This window comes from Salvelinus fontinalis, chromosome 3 (assembly GCF_029448725.1).
Source record: "Salvelinus fontinalis isolate EN_2023a chromosome 3, ASM2944872v1, whole genome shotgun sequence".
NCBI classification, from domain to species: domain Eukaryota; kingdom Metazoa; phylum Chordata; class Actinopteri; order Salmoniformes; family Salmonidae; genus Salvelinus; species Salvelinus fontinalis.
In genome coordinates, this window is record NC_074667.1 from 3,553,571 (window position 1) to 3,575,081 (window position 21,511).

Consider the following 21,511-nt stretch of genomic DNA (forward strand, 5'->3'; position numbering starts at 1 on the left):
TTATCACAGTGTAATGATGGGGATGCGAGTCGGTCCGAGGCAGGGAGGAGGGAAGCCATAATAGAAAGAGATTGGAGTGGTGGCTATGGTGGCAGAGCTCACAGCTCACCGTAATGTAAAAAGGACATTGTTGGAGAGCTGCCACCATACATTAAATAAAGTGCAATCCTCTACTCACTCACTGAGTGGGTTAACAAGGCAATCTTCATGAGGAGGGGACCGTGGCAAACCCCCGTGTGGGAAAACAATGGGCCTCATTCAAATCCAACCCAATCGTAGAAGCTGTAAACCAAACAGGCGCTCGCACACACACACAGAAACACACAGAAACACACACACATACAAACAAACACAAAATCTGAAAAGCCATGAAATGGCATGAAGCTTTGAGTTTTACCACTTACATTGAAAATATGTTTTCCTGAGGACCTCTGTCTTTTTTAGTGACGTTGATGCACTGTTATAGAAGCAGGTAGGTAGAGAGGGATGGTGGATTAGAAAGGATGGAAGGAAAATAGAAGTCTGGCAATTGTACTCCTGGGAATTGACAGGATAGGGATTACCATGTGGTGCCAATCACTGTCAGTCACCTGGCTAGTGGAGGCTTTTCGCCATTTGCACAATCGATTCCATTGAGTTAAAACCAATAACAACTGATATCCACATGTGCCATGCTTCGGGTCATGAGTTTGTCCCCATCTGCTGTGCTTTGCTCTGTAAAATCCACATCACTCTGAACACATGGCAATTCCCTCTAACTATACAGAGCCATCAGAGTATTGCTGTGTCATGAACATTCACATTCATTCTGGAAACATTGACTTCTCACTCTCCAAATAGAAAAGTCTAGGCCTAGTATATCTCTACTGGGGATGGTGAGAACAGCTTGTTGAACACACACACACACACACACACACACACACACACACACACACACACACACACACACACACACACACACACACCAGAGTCCAGTTTACAGGCCAGTGTCCCCTCAGCGATGCTCTATTCTCTCAAGACTCCTTATCTGAAATGACATTACGCAGTAGATTTGGCACGCCCACACAGAGAAGTGTCCCTCAGCATGGGATAAAGAGCTGTGTAGATTACCCTCAACCACAAATTAGTTTCTTACTGGGCATCAATAAAGCTTTGTAAAGGTCTGTCTCTTGAGGCTTATAAGGTATTTATTTGGCATATAGGCAGACATTTTATACCATACTCTAATATGTTATTTAGTTGTATTGTTAGGCAGACATTTTATACCATACTCTAATACGTTATTTAGTTGTATTGTTAGGCAGACATTTTATACCATACTGTAATACGTTATTTAGTTGTATTATTAGGCAGACATTTTATACCATACTCTAATACGTTATTTAGTTGTAGTGTTAAGCAGACATTTTACACTGATTACTTTAAGTGTCAAGGCAACATAAGAGGCCTGTTTGCTATTTTGTTCATACTGCAATGTCCTTAAAGGCCAAATGGGATTGGGTTGAGTAAACACATGCCATTATCCAGTAGTGAGCCAACAGTTTACTGTGGAGGGGCTCCTTGGTGAACTAACATCACATCAGATCACATCGTAACACAAAAGCCAGAGCCAGATCCTCTAATTAATCTTGACATGTTGTATCATGGCTGTGCCTCTTTGACACTCTTGCCCTCTCTCTCTCTCTTTTACACACAAACACACGCACGCACACATGTGATACAAAGACACACACATGTGCTACGATAACATGCGCACCTACACACACAGCAAATCCCCAACCCCCACTAAAATAAAGAAGCCTATTCAAACCTTTGATTAGGTTAACCTGTTTGGGCTGCAGGGGCAGTATTGAGTAGCCAGATAAAAGGTGCCCATTTCAAACGGCCTCGTACTCAATTCTTGCTCGTACAATATGCATATTATTATTACTATTGGATGGAAAACACTCTCTAGTTTCTAAAACCGTTTGAATTATATCTGTGAGTAAAACAGAACTCATTTGGCACAAACTTCCTGACCAGGAAGTGGAAAGTCTGAAATCGAGGCTCTGTTCTGGGTCCTGCCTATAAATGGGCATGATACGTATTAGTATACATGCACCTCATACACCTTCCCCTGGATGTCAAGAGGCGGTGAGAGAAGAAATGGGGTGTTTATCTTGGTCTGAAGTGGAATACAAGCTCTTTGTATGACGTGTCACCCATTTCCTGTTTTCAGGAAGGCGCGAGAAGGAACCTGGATTTGCCTTCTGTTTAGCTGCCGTTATGGACGACTAATATCTCCGGCTTTGATTTTATTTGATACATGTGACTATATCATCGTAAAGTATGTTTTTTCAATGTAGTTTAATCAGATTATTGACATTTTTCCGGGAGTTTTGCCGTGTTCCGTTCTCTTCCGTTTGTTGACGATGGAGAGATTCGTGCCACTTGGCTAGTGTGCTTGCTAAATCAAGAGGGAAAATGGACGTTCTAAATCCAAACAACGATTGTTCTTGACAAAGGACCCCTTGTCCAACATTCTGATGAAAGATCAGCAAAAGTAGGAAACATTTTATGATGCTATTTCATATATCTGTCGTACATGTGAACTAGTCGTCGGCGCCCAGCTTTTGGGTACTCTAGCTATACCGAAGCTGGACGTCGTAATGAAGTTATTTTTAGAATTCTAACACGGCGATTTCATTAAGAACTAATGGATCTATCATTTCCTATACAACACGTATTTTTTAGTTATGTTTATGAATAGCTATTTGGTCAGAATATATGTGTCAGAAAAAGTGTCAGAAAAATATCCGGACGTTGTGGGAAATAGTAGCTACGTTAGCACAATGTATAACCACTGATTTCAGCTCTAAATATGCACATTTTCGAACAAAACATAAGTGTATGTATAACCTGATGTTATAGGACTGTCATCTGATGAAGAATATCAAGGTTAATCAAAAATTATATATCTTTTACTGGTTTGTTACGATTGCTAACTTTTGCTGCTGGGAAATGGCTTGTGTTTCTGGCTATTGTGGTAAGCTAATATAACGCTATATTGTGTTTTCGCTGTAAAACACTTAATAAATCGGAAATATTGGCTGGAATCACAAGATGCCTGTCTTTCATTTGCTGTGCACTATGTATTTTTCAGAAATGTTTTATGATGAGTAATTAGGTATTTGACGTTGGTGTCTGTAATTATTATGGCTGCTTTCGGTGCAATTTCTGATTGTAGCTGCAATGTAAACTATGATTTATACCTGAAATATGCACATTTTTCGAACAAAACATAGATTTATTGAATAACATGTTATAAGACTGTCATCTGATGAAGTTGTTTGTTGGTTAGTTTGGTTGGTTCTTGGTTAGTTAGGTTGGCTTTGTGCATGCTACCTGTGCTGTGAAAAATGTCTGTCCTTTTTTGTATTTGGTGGTGAGCTAACATAAATATACGTGCTGTTTTCGCTGTAAAACATTTAAAAAATCGGACATGTTGGCTGGATTCACAAGATGTGTACCTTTCATTTGCTGTATTGGACTTGTTAATGTGTGAAAGTTAAATATAAAAAATAAAAATAAATTGAATTTCGCGCCCCGCACTTGAGCTGGCTGTTGTCATATTGTGGGCGGCCTAGGGCTGTGCAGCCAGAAGAAGTTAAAAGGTAAGACATATACTGAATTTCACCTCTCTGTGGAAAAATGAAATATTTACATACAATATAGTTTGCATCATTATGCAAACTACCATCATTACCATTATGTCACTCCAAACTGCTAAGGAATGATGGCATTAGATCCAATTTGATTGGACTGCTGGACTGTGAGTATGCGTTAGCCCTGGACAGCTTTCTAGCCCACAGTGAAATGTGATGGATGGATGGATAAGGGATCTATGGGGGACATATGGAAATACCCAAGCATGAAAGAATGGAAGAAATTCTCTGTCTGGGACTTGTTTCACAAACTTACTCAAGGCATGCCTACATATTTTTATCTCAGTGTCTATTAGGGTTGGGGAAAAAACAACGTCAATGAGGCTGTCGTTCGTTTTCAAAACCGAAAACAATGGCGGATCATTTCCTCTCCTCTTTCCCAAACAGCTCCTTAGGGGTCATTTGTAAATATTCACTGGCTAAGCGAACACATCGAGATGCAGCTGTATGCTGCAGACATCTGTCCCTCGTTGGTAGCCATGAACAGAACGGAGGGTCACCCACGGCAGTGAGCGGAGTTTAATATGTGTGTGTGGTTGTTGAGTGAGAGAGAGATGATTGTGCGAGAGTATACTGCTAATGTCAATGTACACTTGCATACATTTGTCAATGTGAAACTCGGAGTGTGTGAGTTGTGTCCACCTCTTCCATGAGAGTTGGCTGACTACAGAGCTAATGTGATGAGACTATGGTAGTCTTCACATGGCAGGCTGAGGTTGAAAGGGTGACAGGGGGTTGGCGTGTTTTAATCATCTTCTAAAAGGCCAAGGCCGCCAGGAGAAACCCTTGGCAAGCACTTCTTGGTCACCTTATCTTTCACATTTCAGATAAAAGGCTTGATCATGAAAACTCAGAAAGAGGTTTGAACTTTTTAATTGACCAGATAACTTTGGTGAAGAGACGTGCAGACTAGCGGTATCATCCAAAGCACATAAGGAAACTGTCGATGGGTCTTGGTTTGGATTTAGGTCATTTTGGTTAGCCCAGAACTAAAGTATTTCGTAATTGGTCAGATGCTCGATTAAGTTCTGAGTCCATACGTGTTATGAAAATAGATCGAACGAAGAGCTCCACCCTCCGTCTTTGCAAGTTATGGGCAAGTCTATGGGACAAATGTCCCCTCCCCTTCTAACACCTGCAAAATTCCTGATTTGTCCAAATAACCAGTGACGAAAAACTCAAGCCTCGGAACTAATGCTGCTGATCTCCCACATCCTGTTGTATCATGACAGATCTACAGTACCATTTGTGGTTACATAGTCTGTCCACGAGAGATTAGGGTTCAGGCAATACTGTCAGTAAAAATGGCTTAATTGATAAAGTTTGATATGTCTTAATTGCAATTATTTTATTTACAATGTAATTGGGATATTTGCCCATTTTGCAAAGTAAGGAACGGGGTACATTTTCTATTGACCCCCATAGCTTTTTGAGGTTATGAGGTTTATACCGGATTAGTATGTTTCTTATGATGTGCCTCTGCTGCCTCTTCTCAAAGTAGTTTCTAGTTTGAAAGCCAACTTGGGAGATGGTTGGGACCCTGCCTTAATGTATCATATAGGAAGGAATGTAAATAAAAGTGTTATGGTCTTATTATTTTAAACTCTGGTTCATTGCTTTGGAATAAGGATGAGGTAGCCTTGCAAGCGGTTGCCTTGCAAAACATTATTTATTTATTTATTTTACCAGGTAAGTTGACTGAGAACACGTTCTCATTTGCAGCAACGACCTGGGGAATAGTCACAGGGGAGAGGAGAGGGATGAATGAGCCAATTGTAAACTGGGGATTATTAGGTGACCATGATGGTTTGAGGGCCACATTGGGAATTTAGCCAGGACACCGGGGTTAACACCCCTACTCTTACGATAAGTGCCATGGGATCTTTAATGACCTCAGAGAGTCAGGACACCCGTTTAACGTCCCATCCGAAAGACGGCACCCTACACACAGGGCAGTGTCCCCAATCACTGCCCTGGGGCATTGGGATATTTTATTAGACCAGAGGAAAGAGTGCCTCCTACTGGCCCTCCAATACCACTTCCAGCAGCATCTGGTCTCCCATCCAGGGACTGACCAGGACCAACCCTGCTTAGCTTCAGAAGCAAGCCAGCAGTGGTATGCAGGGTGGTATGCTGCTATGGGTTTATACACTGAACAGAAATATAAACCCAACATGCAACAATTTCAAATATTTTAGTGAGTTACACTTCATTTGCCAGCAGCATACTGTACCACCCTGCATCCCACTGCTGGCTTGCTTCTGAAGCTAAGCAAGGTTGGTCCTGGTTGGTCCCTCGATGGGAGACCAAATGCTGCTGGAAGTGGTGTTAGTGGGCCAGAAGGAGGCATCATTTTCTCTGGTCAAAAAAGAAATACTAAATAAAAAAAGAAATATCTCAAAGCCCCAGGGCATTAATTGGGGACATTGCCATGTGCATGGTGCCGTCTTTCAGATGGGATGTTAAAAGGGTGTGCTGACTGTCTGGAGTCACTAATGATCCCGTGGCACTTATCGTAAGAGTAAGGTTGTTAAACCCGGTGTCCTGGAAAAATTCTTAATCTGGCCCTCATACCATCTCAGTCATCTAATCATCCCCAGTTTACAATTGGCTATTTCATCCCCCCTCCTCTCCCTTGTAACTATTCCCCAGGTTGTTGCTGTAAATGGGAATGTGTTCTCAGTCACCTTACCTGGTAAAATAAGAGTTAAATAAAATAAATGTAAATTAGTCAATTTAAATACATTCATTAGGCCCTAAACTATGGATTCCACATCACTGGGAACACACATATGCATCTGTTGGTCACAGAAAAAATTGTGGCGTGGATCAGAAAACCCCTCTGTATCTGGTGTGACCACCATTTGCCTCACTTAGTGTGACGCGTAGAATTGATCAGGCTGTTGATTGTGACCTGTGGAATGTTGTTCCACTCTTCAATGGTTGTGCGAAGTTGCTGGATTTGGCGTGAACTGGAACACGCTGTCCTACACGTCGTTCCAGAGCATCCCAAAATGGCTCAATGGGTGACATGTCTTGTGAGTATGCAGGCCATGGATGAACTGGGACATTGTCAGCTTCCAGGAATTTTGTACAGATCCTTGCAACATGGGGCCATGCATTAAGATGTTGAAGCATGAGTTGATGGCGGCGGATGAATGGCATGGCAATGGGCCTCAGGATTTCATCACGGTATCGCTGCGCATTGAAATTGCCTTCAATAAAATGCAATTGTGTTTGTTGTCCGTAGCTTATGCCTGCCCAAACCACAACCCAGCTAGCACCATGGGGCAATGTGTTTACAACATTGACATCAGCAAACCGCTCACCCACACGATGGCAAACCGCTTGCCATACATGTTGTTTCTTATCTGCCCAGTACAGTTGAAACTGGGATTCATCTGTGAAGAGCACACTTCTCCAGCATGCCAGTGGCCATCGAAGGTGAATATTTGCCCACTGAAGTTGGTTACGACACCAAACTGCAGATAGGTCAAGACCCTGGTGAGGACATCGAGCATGCAGATGACCTTCCCTGAGATGGTTTCTGACAGCTCGTGCAGAAATTCCTCGGTCATGCAATCCCACAGTTTCATCAGCTGTCCAGGTGGCTGCTCTTAGACGCAGGTGAAGAAGCCAAATGTGGAGGTTCTGGGCTGGCGTGGTTCCACGTGGTCTGCGGTTGTGAGGCCGCTTGGACGTACTGCCAAATTCTCTAAAAACAATGTTGGAGGCGGCTTATGGTAGAGAAATGAACGTTTAATTATCTTGCAACAGCTCAGGTGGACATTCCTATAGTCACCATGCCTATTGCACGCTCCCTCAAAACTTTAGACATCTGTGTCATTGTGTTGTGTGACAAAACTGCACATTTTAGAGTTGCTTTTTATTGCGACACATGCCACACCTGTCAGTTGGATGGATTATTTCAGCAAAGGAGAAATGCCCACTAACACGGATCTAAACAAATTTGATAAATGATATTGTCTTAACAAGACAATTTAACAAAAACAAGAGCAGAAAAAAAGGAAAATCTGTTGTTTGCATTGGCCATTCTGAAAATGTCTGTCGGGGCAAGAACCAAATTCCCCTTCGGCTATCGGAGACAAAGGCTGGAGCAGAAGAGGGAGATGGAAAAGAAAACAAACAGGAATCCACTAAAGCAGCTCGTGCCAAGACAACGGGTCACCTTTTAAATGTTAATGATGATGATCATTGTATAATTAGGACGAGGTGACAATGCCAATTTGTGTACGTGACTGAAGAACCTTTTATACTGATACATTGTACTTTCAGCACCATCTCCTGTTAGTAATAAGGTTGTTGTCAGGATAACTTGTTTGGTTTAAGTTGTTCAATAGATGACAAATATGAGAGATTAATAATGTTCAGTGGTGTAAAGAACTTAAGTAAACATACTTTAAAGTACTACTTAAGTAGTTTTTTTGTGTATCTGTACATTACTTTACTATTTGTAAAGTACTAAAATTATGTACTTTTTACTTCATACATTTTCTATGACACCCTAAAGTACTTTGAATACTTAGTAGGACAGGAACATTTTGTAATTCACACACTTGTCAAGAGAACATCCCTTGTCATCCCTACTGCCTCTGATCTGGCGGACTCACTAAGCACGTTCTTCATTTGTAAATTATATCTTAGGGTTGGAGCGTGCCCCTGGCTATCCTTAAATTTAATAAAAAACTAGAAAACAAGGCTGTCTGGTTTGGTCAATATAAGTAATGTTAAATGATTTATCCATTTACTTTTACTTTTGATACTTAAGTATTTTAGACTTGAACTCAAGAAGTATTTTACTGCGTGACCTTCACTTTTACTTGAGTCATTTTCTATGAAGGTGTCTTTACTTTTACTCACGTATGACAATTGTTTACTTTTTCCACCACTGATAATGTTGTAGGCAATTCCCGAGAGTAGAGTAGGATGCACAGACTAATAAAGTGTCAGAAATTTCTGAAATTAACAAGATAATCAAAGTATCACACCATATGCCAACATTGTATTTCTTAACGTAACATAACTGAATGAAATCTCATTGTTGACAGTGTATGCAACACATCACACATTACAAGGCTACCTGTACTCCACAGAAAAGCTCCCATCCACTCTCAATTTCCAGACTGCAACTCTTAACACTCTGAAAACAAGGTGCCAGTTCTAAATGACTGCATTCTGCAAGCAGTCAGATTGGTTGCCTCTACTCCAGCAGAGAGAGAGAGAGAGAGAGCCCTGGGAACAAAGTCACTGAAGAAGGCGTTTTTCTTAAGGAGTGAGAAGTACCGCAATGTCCTAATTGAGCTGGCTTTGAGCCTCTGCGGGGCTGAATTGCACCTGACCTGAGAGCTATCCGAGAGCATGCTGACACTATTCCCACACTCGTGAGCCTCTGCCGAAAGAGGTAGACCACATGTATTCCTTCTCTGATAGTGAGGACTTAGCTTGGAATGATGCGTTACCCTTAATGGAAACATAGACACGTTGCCATAGCTGTCATTCTTCAATGTGATTTTGAAGCTTTGACAGCTTTATTAACCTGCATGTTTGCCTGGGTTTCTTCTATTTATAGTCAAGGTACCTTAGTAGAGGAGCAGGAGGAGAGATAGTCAGAGGTGCAGAAATAGTCCGATACTGTACTGTAGGTACAGCAAGACGAGTGAGATTCTTTGCTGTTTCTAACAAATAATTGAAAAAGTAACAAAGAGCATTCATAAACTGTAGGAGTCTAGGCTTCTTGGGTTAGGAACAAGGCAATACGATGCGTTAGTTGTGGTGTTGTGTTCTTGCTGTTTTCATGAATAACAATGTCTGCTCATTTAAAAGCTGTATATCTTCTTTGGTATTTGCGGGATATTCGTCCGTGATGTTGATCTATTCTCAATGGATGGATGAATGTTTTTTTCTCTCAATTTATCACTTTATCTCCTTCCCTCTTGACGCCCCGGTGTAGCTACAACATCAAAACCATGCTTCACGGAGTGCATTCATTGCATAAACAAAGCTTGCGAACATTGCGTCGGAAGAAATCTTCCCCCCATCTTTTCCGACTAAAAGGGATTTTTCAGTATTTTGGCATTGAGGCCCATTATCTAGTTCCCCAGAGTCAGAGTAGCTAGTGGGTACCATATATACAGTTGAAGTCGGAAGTTTACAAACAGAGGTTGGAGTCATTACAACTTGTTTTTCAACCACTCCACAAATTTCTTGTTAACAAACTATAGTTTTGGAAAGTCGGTTAGAACATCTACTTTGTGCATGACACAAGTAAATGTTCCAACGATTGTTTACAGACAGATTATTTCACTTATAATTCACAGTACACAATTCCAGTGGGTCAGAAGTTTACATACACTAAATTTACTGTGCCTTTAAACAGCTTGGAAAATTCCAGAATATGATGTCATGGCTTTAGAAGCTTCTGATAGGCTAATTGACATCATTTGAGTCCATTGGAGGTGTACCTGTGGATGTATTTCAAAGCCTACCTATAAAACTCAGTGCCTCTTCGCTTGACATCATGGGAAAATCTAAATAAAATCAGCCAAGACCTCAGAAGGACAAATGCTTGAAGGTACCTCATTCATCTGTCAAACAATAGTACGCAAGTATAAACACACTGGGACCATGCAGTCGTCATACCGCTCAGGAAGGAGACGCGTTCTGTCTCCTAGAGATGAACGTACTGTGGTGTGAAAAGTGCAAATCAATCCAAGAACAACAGTAAAGGACCTTGATAAGATGCTGGAGGAAACAGGTACAAAAGTATCTATATCCACAGTAAAATGAGTCGTATATCGAAATAACATGAAAGGCCGCTCAGCAATGAAGACGCCACTGCTCCAAAACCGCCATAAAAAAGCCAGACTATGGTTTGCAACTGCACATGGGGACAAAGATCGTACTTTTTGGAGAAATGTCCTCTGGTCTGATGAAACAAAAATAGAACTGTTTGGCCATAATGACCATAGTTATGTTTGGAGAAAAAAGGGGGAACACCATCCCAACTGTGAAGCACGGGGGTGGCAGCATCATGTTGTGGGGGTGCTTTGCTGCAAGAGGGACTGGTGCACTTCACAAAATAGATGGCATCAAGAAGAAGGAACATGATGTGGATATATTGAAGTCAGGAAGTCAAAGCTTGGTCGCAAATGAGTCTTCCAAATGGACAACGACCCCAAGCATACTTCCAAAGTTGTGGCAAAATGACTTAAGGACAGAGGTCCGGACAACAGGCCCTTCGATTTGACAAACTAAACTCTATCAGAGAAGTAGTTTGTGAACCAGGCGTGGCAGTCATTTTAGAAACCAAGGCTGTTCAGTCTGCTGATAAGAATGTGGTGATTGACAGAGCACCTGCTAGCATGCTAGTGCCAAAATACAGAAGTATCCCTTTAGTGATTCATGTAAATGCATGACTGTGTCTCTGACAGCGAGAATAAATGTGCTCTTCATTGTATTGATCACTATAGGCCCAGTTGGTGCTATCTACGTAGCATGCTCAATATCAAGGAGCACAGCGCACAGGCCCATACCGTCCGAATCACAGCCGTTAATGAGACTTAAAAGTCTTAATTCGCCTCCCTCAATAGGACATCCTTTATTTTCTAGTCCACACTTCGATTGGAGCATCACAACAACAGGAGGCCTGATATTTAGGTCTTTGATGTTTCAATGGAGATAATACTAGCTTGGAGGATTGTGATTTGGCCTGTTAGTTGTTGCAGGTGTGTTACTTACATGAAAGGGTTGCAGAAGCAGTGATTTTCTAGTTTGGAAAAATATTTGAAAGTATTAGGCGAGATGATTATTGAAAATGACATGTTCTTTGAATGAGGTTGAGTTTGTTATAGAATTTAATTTTCGAAGTACACAGAAACCTTAGAATAAGACTGTGGTTTATCGTGTTATAGCACAATCATATATCTGTAATCTTTCATCTTGCATTTACATGCTCTAATATGTTATTTTAGCTCCAATTGTACTTGTGAGCAGAGTAGAAAATCTATAGTTGAGGTAACTCTTATCTATCTCTCCACAGCTCAATTGCACAAACAGTATAGCTGATACCGTAGCCGTCAGCTAACCCTACTTATTTTTTGTAGCTGTTGTGATGGATCATATATTGAACCTTGGTCATCAGCATGACTCAAGAGCAGACTGCCTAGCCTTTAGCTCTAGGGGCTAACTAACTGGTCTTTAGTGGCTGTCCCCACTACACCGTAGCCATTACTGATCGCTGGTGATCGCCCTCCAACAATGCGAGCATATCCCTGGGCCAGTCTGCTGGGGTGACTCATCGGATGTGCCCTGTGAGGTTGCTGGATGACCATGGATGTCTGAATTAATCATACCATGCAACACACGGCAGAACTGTTTGTTAGGGCTGCCTGGGACTGGGTGATGCCGACTGTGTATAAATGACCCATGCCAGACCTGAACGAGCCAATGGCCTTCAGGGCCTAGAGTGACTTTCCGCATGACTGAGTCACCATTTTTTCCAATTTACATCAACTGTGTGTATTATCTAACATCAAAGTTTCGCTGAGTTACAGTATGCTGCCCGAATACGGACAACGTAGCAATATTCTGTAATATATTTTTGTTTGTTCTGGCTTAGCTGTGTTTTTAAACTGGGAAAATAACCTTCTAATATATATATATATATATATATATATATATATACAGTATATATATATATATATTTAACTTACATCGTTTTCTTATTCTCAATACTCCAAAATCCAATTAATAATTCCCAGGGCTCTTTATCCAACAGGGCTCTTTAAAATTGTAAATATGTAATTAGATATACATTTGCCTTCAGGACCATGTCTCTCAACAGGGGAAGATAATGGAAATGAATCTGTGACAGACAGACAATGTTACAGTAAGTGTATTAAACACACTGTTTTCATCCCCTCTGTGAATCGCTGACATCTCTCATCGTTTTCTCTGGAAAGACCTAAATCGCAAAAAGTACAGGGAGCAACAACTGCCAAAGCGATTCTCCAAAATGTCGGATCAATCATAAACAGTCGCAAATAGCAGTAATGGATGGCGTCGTGGCTGGTGGGATGGTGGGAGAGGATTGGCACGGTAATGCACAACAGCCATCGTCTTCCACCCTGACACTGCCTTATCAGAATGTTAATGCTGGTGGGTGGCCCCGGCAAGTCGATCCGCGTTATTGGTGGGCCGTATCACATTGAGCCAATGGATCAGTTGGTTGATGGATGACAGCGACCATTCCCCCTGTGTCACCTGCTGAGGGAGAAAGCATATCTCAACGCAGGCCACTAAAAGGACAACATATTGCATTTTTAATTGTACCTGACAGATGTTATGACTACACCGGCACACTATAGGTAACACATTTTTAAAACTATTATCTTCATTTTTACATCACCTCCTCCATATTGGACACATCAGTCTGCTGCTCCAGCAAGGTGACCGACAGGAAGGCAACGTTGAAAAAAATGGAATAAAACTTTTAGGAGATGCGGCTCAGCGTTAATCAGGTGTCCTGCAGGCGCCTCATCGTGTCACCCCTGAGGAAGATTCACAATGACATACACTGGGATGCCTGTGGTGAAGAAAGACTCCCTCCCTTCTTCTTTCCCTCACCTCTTCTCTGCCTGACAGGGGGAACAGAGAAAAATACCAGAGCTGTGGAAAAGAGAAAGAAAAAGAGGAGAAGATGAGAAAAGACAAACTCCAAACTAATTCCTGTCCCTCATTTGATGAATAAAGTAGAATATGTCTCAGTAACCACAAATTAAATGAAATGGGAAAGATCAAGAGTTTGAGATTGTATGTAGCGGGTGGAGGAGGTGAGAAGACATGGAAGATTAATCTAATTGCACTTTGAAGAATATATTTGGACCATTCAGTTGTCTTGCTACTTCTATTGTAGTGTACTCTACAATTATGGCCTTGTTCTTAGACCCTAGTCTACGTATGTCTTCTACCCTGATGAACACTGTGCATTAGACCATACCAAAGCCCCAGTATATCTCCAAACCTGGTCTCACATCACATCATCCTGCATTTTCTCTGTCCCCTACTCCTTTACTTTCTCGTGTTTTAGTCCTTTACTCTTTTAGTATTTGTCCCATGTTAATGTACCATGAGAGACATTGAAGTCTCTGGCCAGAGGTTCACAGTTCAATGTCGAAGGGAGAGAAGAAGGAAGGAGATATCTCACCACTCAAGACTGGAGATAATATGGAGTCAGAGAGAGAGAGAGTGTCTGCGTCTGCCAGGCCTGGCTTGTGCTTTTATCCTTCTTCCTCAGTGTGCACGCTCAAACCCCCGCCAAGGATTCTCCTGGGCAGCCAGATAGCGTTTGATTCACTTGACTAACTCCAAGGCCTAGCGGCAGCCTGTCTCTCTCGCTCAAATGTACTCTATGTACACACACATACACAGACACTTTCTTCTCACACTATTTATTATTTAGTTTACCATTGTTTTACCAGGTAAGTTGACTGAGAACACATTCTCATTGACATCAACAACTTGGGGAAGAGTTACAGGGGAGAGGAGAGGGGATGAATGAGCCAATTGGAAGCTATAAGTAATTGTGTGGGGGCCATTTGAAAGGCGCTTAGTAAATGTGCTTACCGCCAGCTCTAAAGCATACATGTCAGTCAAGGAAAATCATGACAGGAAAAGGGATCCTGTTTTCCAACGACAGGCACCATAAAATGCACACACCCACGCACGCACGCACGCACGCACGCACACACACACACACACAGCTCGGAAATAACCATCAAACCTCTCCATTTGTGGTGTGTGTGCCCTGATAGAGCCATCAAACATCTCCCTTTCTCATTAACAGGCCTCTCCCTCCACTTGATGGAGTAATTGCTTGGCTGCTAACACGTTACTAAAAGGCAGGTGGGCTTAATCACTTTTGGATATAAATCAGCGTTTCGTACGGCTGCCATTTTGGTGTCATCTGTTCTTACGTTTGTTTTGCAAGCTCTCTGCTGCTTTTTGGGGGATTTGGACGTGGCTTTCAGACTCTCTGTGTCTCTGTCTCTCTCTCTCTCTCTCACCCTCTCTTTCTCTTTCTCTGTCTGGCTCTTCTCTCTCTCTACATCAGAGTCAAATGGTGCTCTTCCTGGGGCTTAAGAGTAGAGTGGACCTGATCAGTAGTGTGGTTTTGGGGGTTATAAAGTGTAGCTACATTCTAAGTGTGCAATTAAGTAGAAAAGATACAGAAGTCTTTGAATGAGAAGAATCGTTGTGTAAACGGGCAGAAGTCTCATTAACATACACCTATACAGGTGTCTCAAGAAAAATATATTCAAATAAACGTTCAACTAATGTTCCCCACACTACATGCATGTTTTAATGATTATTCTTTGACATGTTCAATGTTCCATAACACAGCTACTGTATGGTTAATGCAATCATGATGCAACACGGTCGTCACATGCAGCGCCAGTTATCGGGGCTCCTGAGTGGTGCAGTGGTCTCAGTGCTAGAGGCGTCTCAGTGCTAGAGGCGTCTCAGTGCTAGAGGCGTCACTACAGACACCCTGGTTTGAATCCAGGCTGTATCACAACCGGCCCTGATTGGGAGTCCCATAGGGTGGCGCACCATTGGCCCAGCGTCATCTGGGTTTGGCCAATGTAGGTCGAAAATGTAAATAATAATTTGTTCTTAACTGACTTGCCTAGTTAAATAAAAAAAAATAAAAGTACACATATATCCTGAGGTGTTATTTTATTAGCCAGGCGTTTCCGCCACGCCGCACTGATTCAACACTCTTGAGGGACTAGATATTCATTCAGTATTCACCATGGAAAAGCATGTTTAATTTAGTGTCCTTGTTACCGGGCCGCATAGCATTGACCCCGGCGATAGACACCAGCAATTCACAGGGCTAATACAATTCAACTTCTGACTGGCTTGGAGGAGAGATTAACTGTTTTCTCAAAGTCATTAGTGACCTATCATTAGCGCATCACAGAACTAAATCAACATTCAAAATTGCATTTGGCACTTTGAATTGGGTCTTTGTTGACATGGGACATTTAGTTATGCTAATAATATGTTTTCGCCACAGTCGGTTAATTGCGAGGCAACAAGCTGACATTTTATTCCATTCATTGCAGGTCAATTGGGGTTTTCGAAGAGGGGAGAGTGTACTGGAAAAATTGCCACCTTGTGAATCTTAGTTGTTAGCTTAGTGTAGGCCGTCATTGTAAATAAGAATTTGTTCTTAACTGAATTGCCTAGTTAAATAAAGGTTAAATATATAAATTTAAGAGTTGTTTACATTTTGTGCCATTCCGTATTGCATTGAATCCTGTCAGTTGACTTAACAGGACCAACAAAGATCGGCACTATGTAAACAAACTTGACAATACCTGTATGTTACAAGGGTTTGATGAAAGTTTAGTATTTTTCGCAACCGCCCTACATTTAATGCTTTCACCATTTGTATTCCGTTTGTTTTAGGGCGACCGAGGCATTCTCGGAGACATGATTACGATTTTCATGAGGGTGATACAAGCTGACAGGACAAAAGTATTCTCTGGGATTTCAGCTGGTGCCCCAGTTATTCGATGTGAATTTTCAATTCATGCTGTCATAGAGGGGGACTGCTTCCTGTCTGGGTGGTGCCACCCCTTGGAAAAGAAGAGTGAGCTTGTCTGACAACATCAGACCCCTGCAGGAACCTACACACACACACACACACACACACACACACACACACACACACACACACACACTCTCTTAAGCAAGAACATGCTAGCGCACCCACACACACAGCCAACACTCCAACAAAAACGTAGTTTTGCAATGCATTTTACAAGCATGGCATGAATACAATTTTCTTCTTCTATGTTATTCTAATTCTCTCTCTACATTGCCCTCTCTGGCATTGCAATCTTGCCTGGCCCGAACCATCTGCTCACAGTCTTAGGAGGAGGAGTAGGGCCCCAGGTTGGTGTCACCCTCTCAGAGAGAACCCTCAGTGGCTCCCCAGTGAGGTCCAGGCCAGTCCTTGGGGCTATTAAGGGCCAGCCAGGCTAGTGAGGCCAAGCCTGGAGCCTGTACACATGAACCACGGAAGTCAAGTCTAACAACTGGTGTTGGCTTTATTCCTTTCTCCCTCCTGAGTTCCACGTTCCTGATGTATATCTCTAAATGTAGTCAGACAAAGAGAGACAGCTAGCGAATCACCTTGCAGCGAAGTGACTCAAGTCAGGCTTGTCTATTCACTTTAAGGTAACATACGCTTGGCACAAAGAGGGGGACGCTAACAAGAGACAAGTATGCAAATAAAAAAGCCAGATTTTATTTGGTTTGCAGCATTAGAAGACAAAGCGACTGCTGTGAAAACAGCATTTATGTAAAACCTCTTCCCCGTGCACATTCAAGTCATCTGTGTCGTGACGAATGGTAAATAATTAAAGTTTTAGATGAGTAATTCTTTTCCATGTTTTTGCATCTTACAAATTCCAGCGTCAACCCAGGAATTAACGACGCAACCCGGAGTTGGTTATGTAAATCGCTAATGGCGCTGTGACCATCTGGCTGTTTTGACATTTATATAAAGACAGTGTTGTCTTCCCAGTATGACTCTTTGTTTGTCTCCTCCATAGATGCCATATGTAACCTGGTTGCATCAGTAACCTACCACTCAGAGGAGCATACGCTGAATTCCAAGTCAATCCCTTGGCCCTTTCTACCCACTAGACTCTCCTGTAGATCTAAGAAACTGGATAGGTTTAAGCAAAATTGTAAAAAAGTTTCAACAATTTGCCTTCTAAAAGGCTGGGTGGAATTGTTGCATTACTGCTTGCGACTACATCTTTTTTTTTTAGAGGTGATGTTACATCAACTCTGACATTTCAAAGTGGAAATTAGAAACTTCATAAGTATTTTTAGACATCAAATATTCTACAAGTTTAAAATGTCCTCCAGGAGGATATTTAGGGGTTGACTTGGGATTCGGGTACAGTATATCAGTTATTTGTCACTTCAGGCTTCACAGAGTTAAAACAAAAACACAGTTCTGTGGTCCTCTGTTTTGATATCAAAGCTGACCACTGGGTCTGTAGAACAGGGTCGGCCATCTTGGTCTGTGATTCACTCGTCAACCTGTTCAGTGGGTTATCAAAGACCCCTTTCCCTCCTCTCTCTCTTTCCCGCTCTACAAAACGCTCAGACCAAAGTGAATGGGAACAGAGGGACTGCAGGATCATGCTTGTCAGGGGCCAAGCCTGGCAGCACTGAGGGAACAAGAGAAAGAGGGTTCAAAGTGGGCATACAGGCTGGCAAAGTGCCCCTTGACTAGTGTTGTGTTGGTGACGGAGCCAAAGGGACATTCATAACATGCCAATGTATCAACAAACACCAGTTATTGGTGTTTATGCTGCTTTTGATTGGTTTTTATTTAATACGTAGGTTGGTGTTTTTCTAAGAGAACATAGAATGCATTTGCCCAGTCTGTCTTGTCTTCTGAGAGAATAACCTGTGATGTTCTTAAATGTTTGTGTTTATTATCTAATAGGTCTGTGTTAGTTCATGGCTTATTACATACTTATAACACATGCTATGTCTGTTTTGTTTCCAGGTGATCCTGATTCTGACCAAACTTTATGACTTTCACCTGGGGAGTGTTACAGAGAGCACCTTGTGGAGGTAAAAGAGTAGCCTTTCTTCATATCGAATGAACGAATGCTCCCTCTCTGTCTCTCACTTCCTCTCTCCCTCTTTTTCTTTCCCTCCCTCCCTCCCCTGACACGTATTCAGATTCATCATAGGAACAATAGTGCAGTCTCTCTCCACTTTCTTTCTCTTTTCTACTCTCTCCCCCCTCCATCTTTCTCTCTCCATACCCCTTTTCTCTTTCTCTCTCCCTCACTGCTTTGTACAAGACTGCTGCATGCAAAGCAGCATTGCACTACTGAGCATTGGGCGGGGCGCCCCAGGCGAACGATGGCTAGTCTCTTGTGTAAGCTGACTGCATGTTTAAAGTGATGCATCGCGGATGTACCTCTGTCCAACTTACACCTTCCCAGGGACACTAACAGAAAAAACAACACAGAGTAACAACACAAAGTGCATAAAAAACACTGACAAAAGGAAAAGTCTCCTTTGAGTCAATCGGAAGCTATGATCCATAACCACTATCGAAATATGTTATTACCGAACAGGTTGTCTTTATTCATTACTTTTGTTGATGTTTTTATGGTTTTGCTAGCGATGACTGTAGTGGTGACACAGCAAGAGCTTGCGGTCCTTTCAGGCAATTTGGTGTGACAACACATTTGTGAGATTATAGTGATGTGGCTCTTGCATGTGTTTCTAGAACCCAGATAGTTAGACTGTGACGTGTGTAGATCACTCTCCTTTTGAGTGAGTCAGGCTGACGACAAGGAAGAGAGAGGGGGAATGAGAGCGGGGGAAGGAGAGAGAGAGAGTTAAGGACATTGTGGTGAAGAGAGAGAGAGAGTAATGAACAGACTTTTCTAATTTAATGTTCTGTGTTATGTGCTTACATTTAATGAAAATTAAAAAACCCTTGCTTCTTTTCCATGTTTCAGTACAGCATTTGTTTTCCATTGGGTAACAAGAGAGGATTCAATCCTCATCTTTTTTTTGTTCTGTTCAATTCACATTTGGATTGTTTGTTACACATAATACTGCACCATGTTTGACTCCAGTACCGACTCCAGTAGTTGAGATTGTTTAGATAGCCACATACAGATAGAGTGTTGAAGCTGCCAATGGGATTTCCAGGTTAATATCTCTCTTCAGAGCACAAAACTAATCAACCCTTCATGTTTGAGGAGGTTTCAGAGAGAAAGTCAGACTAAAATAAGTCTGACAATGACAAATGGTATGTATGGTTTTTCCTTGAGGCTAGAGAAAGCAAGCTGGTTTACTCTTTGAATATCTGCGAAGATTAGCAATGTCCTTTAAATGGTCCAGTACTGTTGAATGTCAAGGTATGAGTCCGTTGCTAGGAAATCAAAGTGACACCATTTCCCAGAAAAAATGAAAACAAAATCTTACCAAATATATATCCAGTATCTAATATAAGACATTGTTCAATCTCAAATCTCCTTTTAAGTAGTTATAGAGCAGAGAAAAGTCTGCTACTGTGAGTCAGTCTCCAAAAATAATTTCAACATCTAACAAAATACATAAAACAACAGTGAAGCTCTTCAAAATGAGTTACAGGGCAGGAAAATGGATAAATAAGCCAGGTGTTTTTGTCAGCATTTAAAGTAATTGAAGTAAAAAATCCTGTGTGTTAGAAGAACATTGACTTCCCGAACCCTCTGAGATGTGCCCTGGCATTCGTTCAGCCGAGTCATGTCCCTCCGCTGTGAGAAGGCAGTTAGAGCAGTAACCCACCCGTTGTATGCGATCTGCCCTGCTTGGCTCGGTTTCTGATACATCACTGTGACGGTTGCCACAGTGCTGGGATTCCATATCAATGAAACCAGGGCACATATGAACATATTCAACTTTGTTCAAATGAGACCTGGTGGGACCGAGAGAGTGAGGGATGTAGAGAGAGAACGAGTAGAAACAGAGAGTTAGAGAGAGATCAATCTAAATACTAGTCATAAACTTCCAGAACGTTATAGTTCATACCCATGAATCAACAAATGATCGCAGCCATAAACTTTGCATTGTCTCTGCATTTGATTTGCTCTGTTCCTCTCTATCCATAATATTCATTGTTAATTGAGATCACAGCTCTGGAGAGACCGTTAGAGTCTGTTTACACCACGGCGTCCATGCTCTTGGCCCAAATGGCGGGACAGATGCTGACTTTCCAATAAAGGTCAAGAATCCAGCCAACGCCTTCAAGTATCTGAAAGTCAGCCTGTCAATTTTAATGAACGCCCTGACCTTAAACAATGGAAGCAGATCAGTAATTCCTATTAATAATATTCAAAGGAGCGGTCCCATATCTCAATTGGATGCTTAGGGTTATGAGCAAAATGTAGGCAGACTTTTTACTGTGTACCCTAATGATGAAAATTGATCTCTTGAAAAAAAGAATTTCTTCAAAGTTATTCAGATCTGCCTCCTCTCTTCATCTAAGTCTTCTGAGTATCTTAACTTGGCGGATGAGCAGTTTATTGATCATTAATTATTCAGTCTTAGCAAATAGAAACACAGAAGCGATTGATATACATTATGTGATTATTTGGGGAATTTGTACAATTTTCTACTTCTGTGTAGGTAACCAAAAATGATCTCCCATACTGGAGATCCTAGTTCCTAAGGGCATTTATAGTATGCTTACTGAAGAAACACTCGCAGTATGTACTTTGTCACTTAATCGCTCAGTCGGAAGTCTGGAGGGAATTCAGAAAATAAATGGTTTCGGCTGTGCTACTGCAGCAGAGCAGATGCCTGGATGCCAGATGCTGAAACCTCTTAGAGATGAGCCTGTCTGCATGTATCCAACTTCACACATCATATCCCCGACTCCAATCCAACTCAACAGGACCAGCATATCATACATACAGAAGCTGCGAAGACACAACACATTCAATATACAGTAGCTAGACGGAAACGTAACTCTTTTGACTGTTCAAATCAACATATCTTCTCGGAAACTTAATTGCTTCTCACACAATATTCTTAACTTCACTTCAACAGGACCAGTATTTTGTACTGAGGTTGCAACAATGTATCTTTTTAATCAACGTATTTTCTAGGGAATGTCGTTTCTGCTGGTCATAGTCTCAGTTCTCCAGTTCAATAACACACATTTTCACACCAAATGATCATGA

General features: G+C 41.8%; 1 protein-coding gene across 2 annotated transcripts in view; it reads left to right on the forward strand.

The window, feature by feature from the left end:
• The window catches only part of LOC129836180 (VPS10 domain-containing receptor SorCS1-like), a 278,341-nt gene that overhangs the window by 54,075 nt on the left and 202,755 nt on the right, over positions 1-21,511 (forward strand). For both annotated transcript variants that reach the window (XM_055902068.1, XM_055902063.1), the window contains exon 2: positions 18,325-18,392. The gene's annotated coding sequence lies outside the window, so the exon portion shown is untranslated. The remainder of the gene's footprint in view (positions 1-18,324; positions 18,393-21,511) is intronic.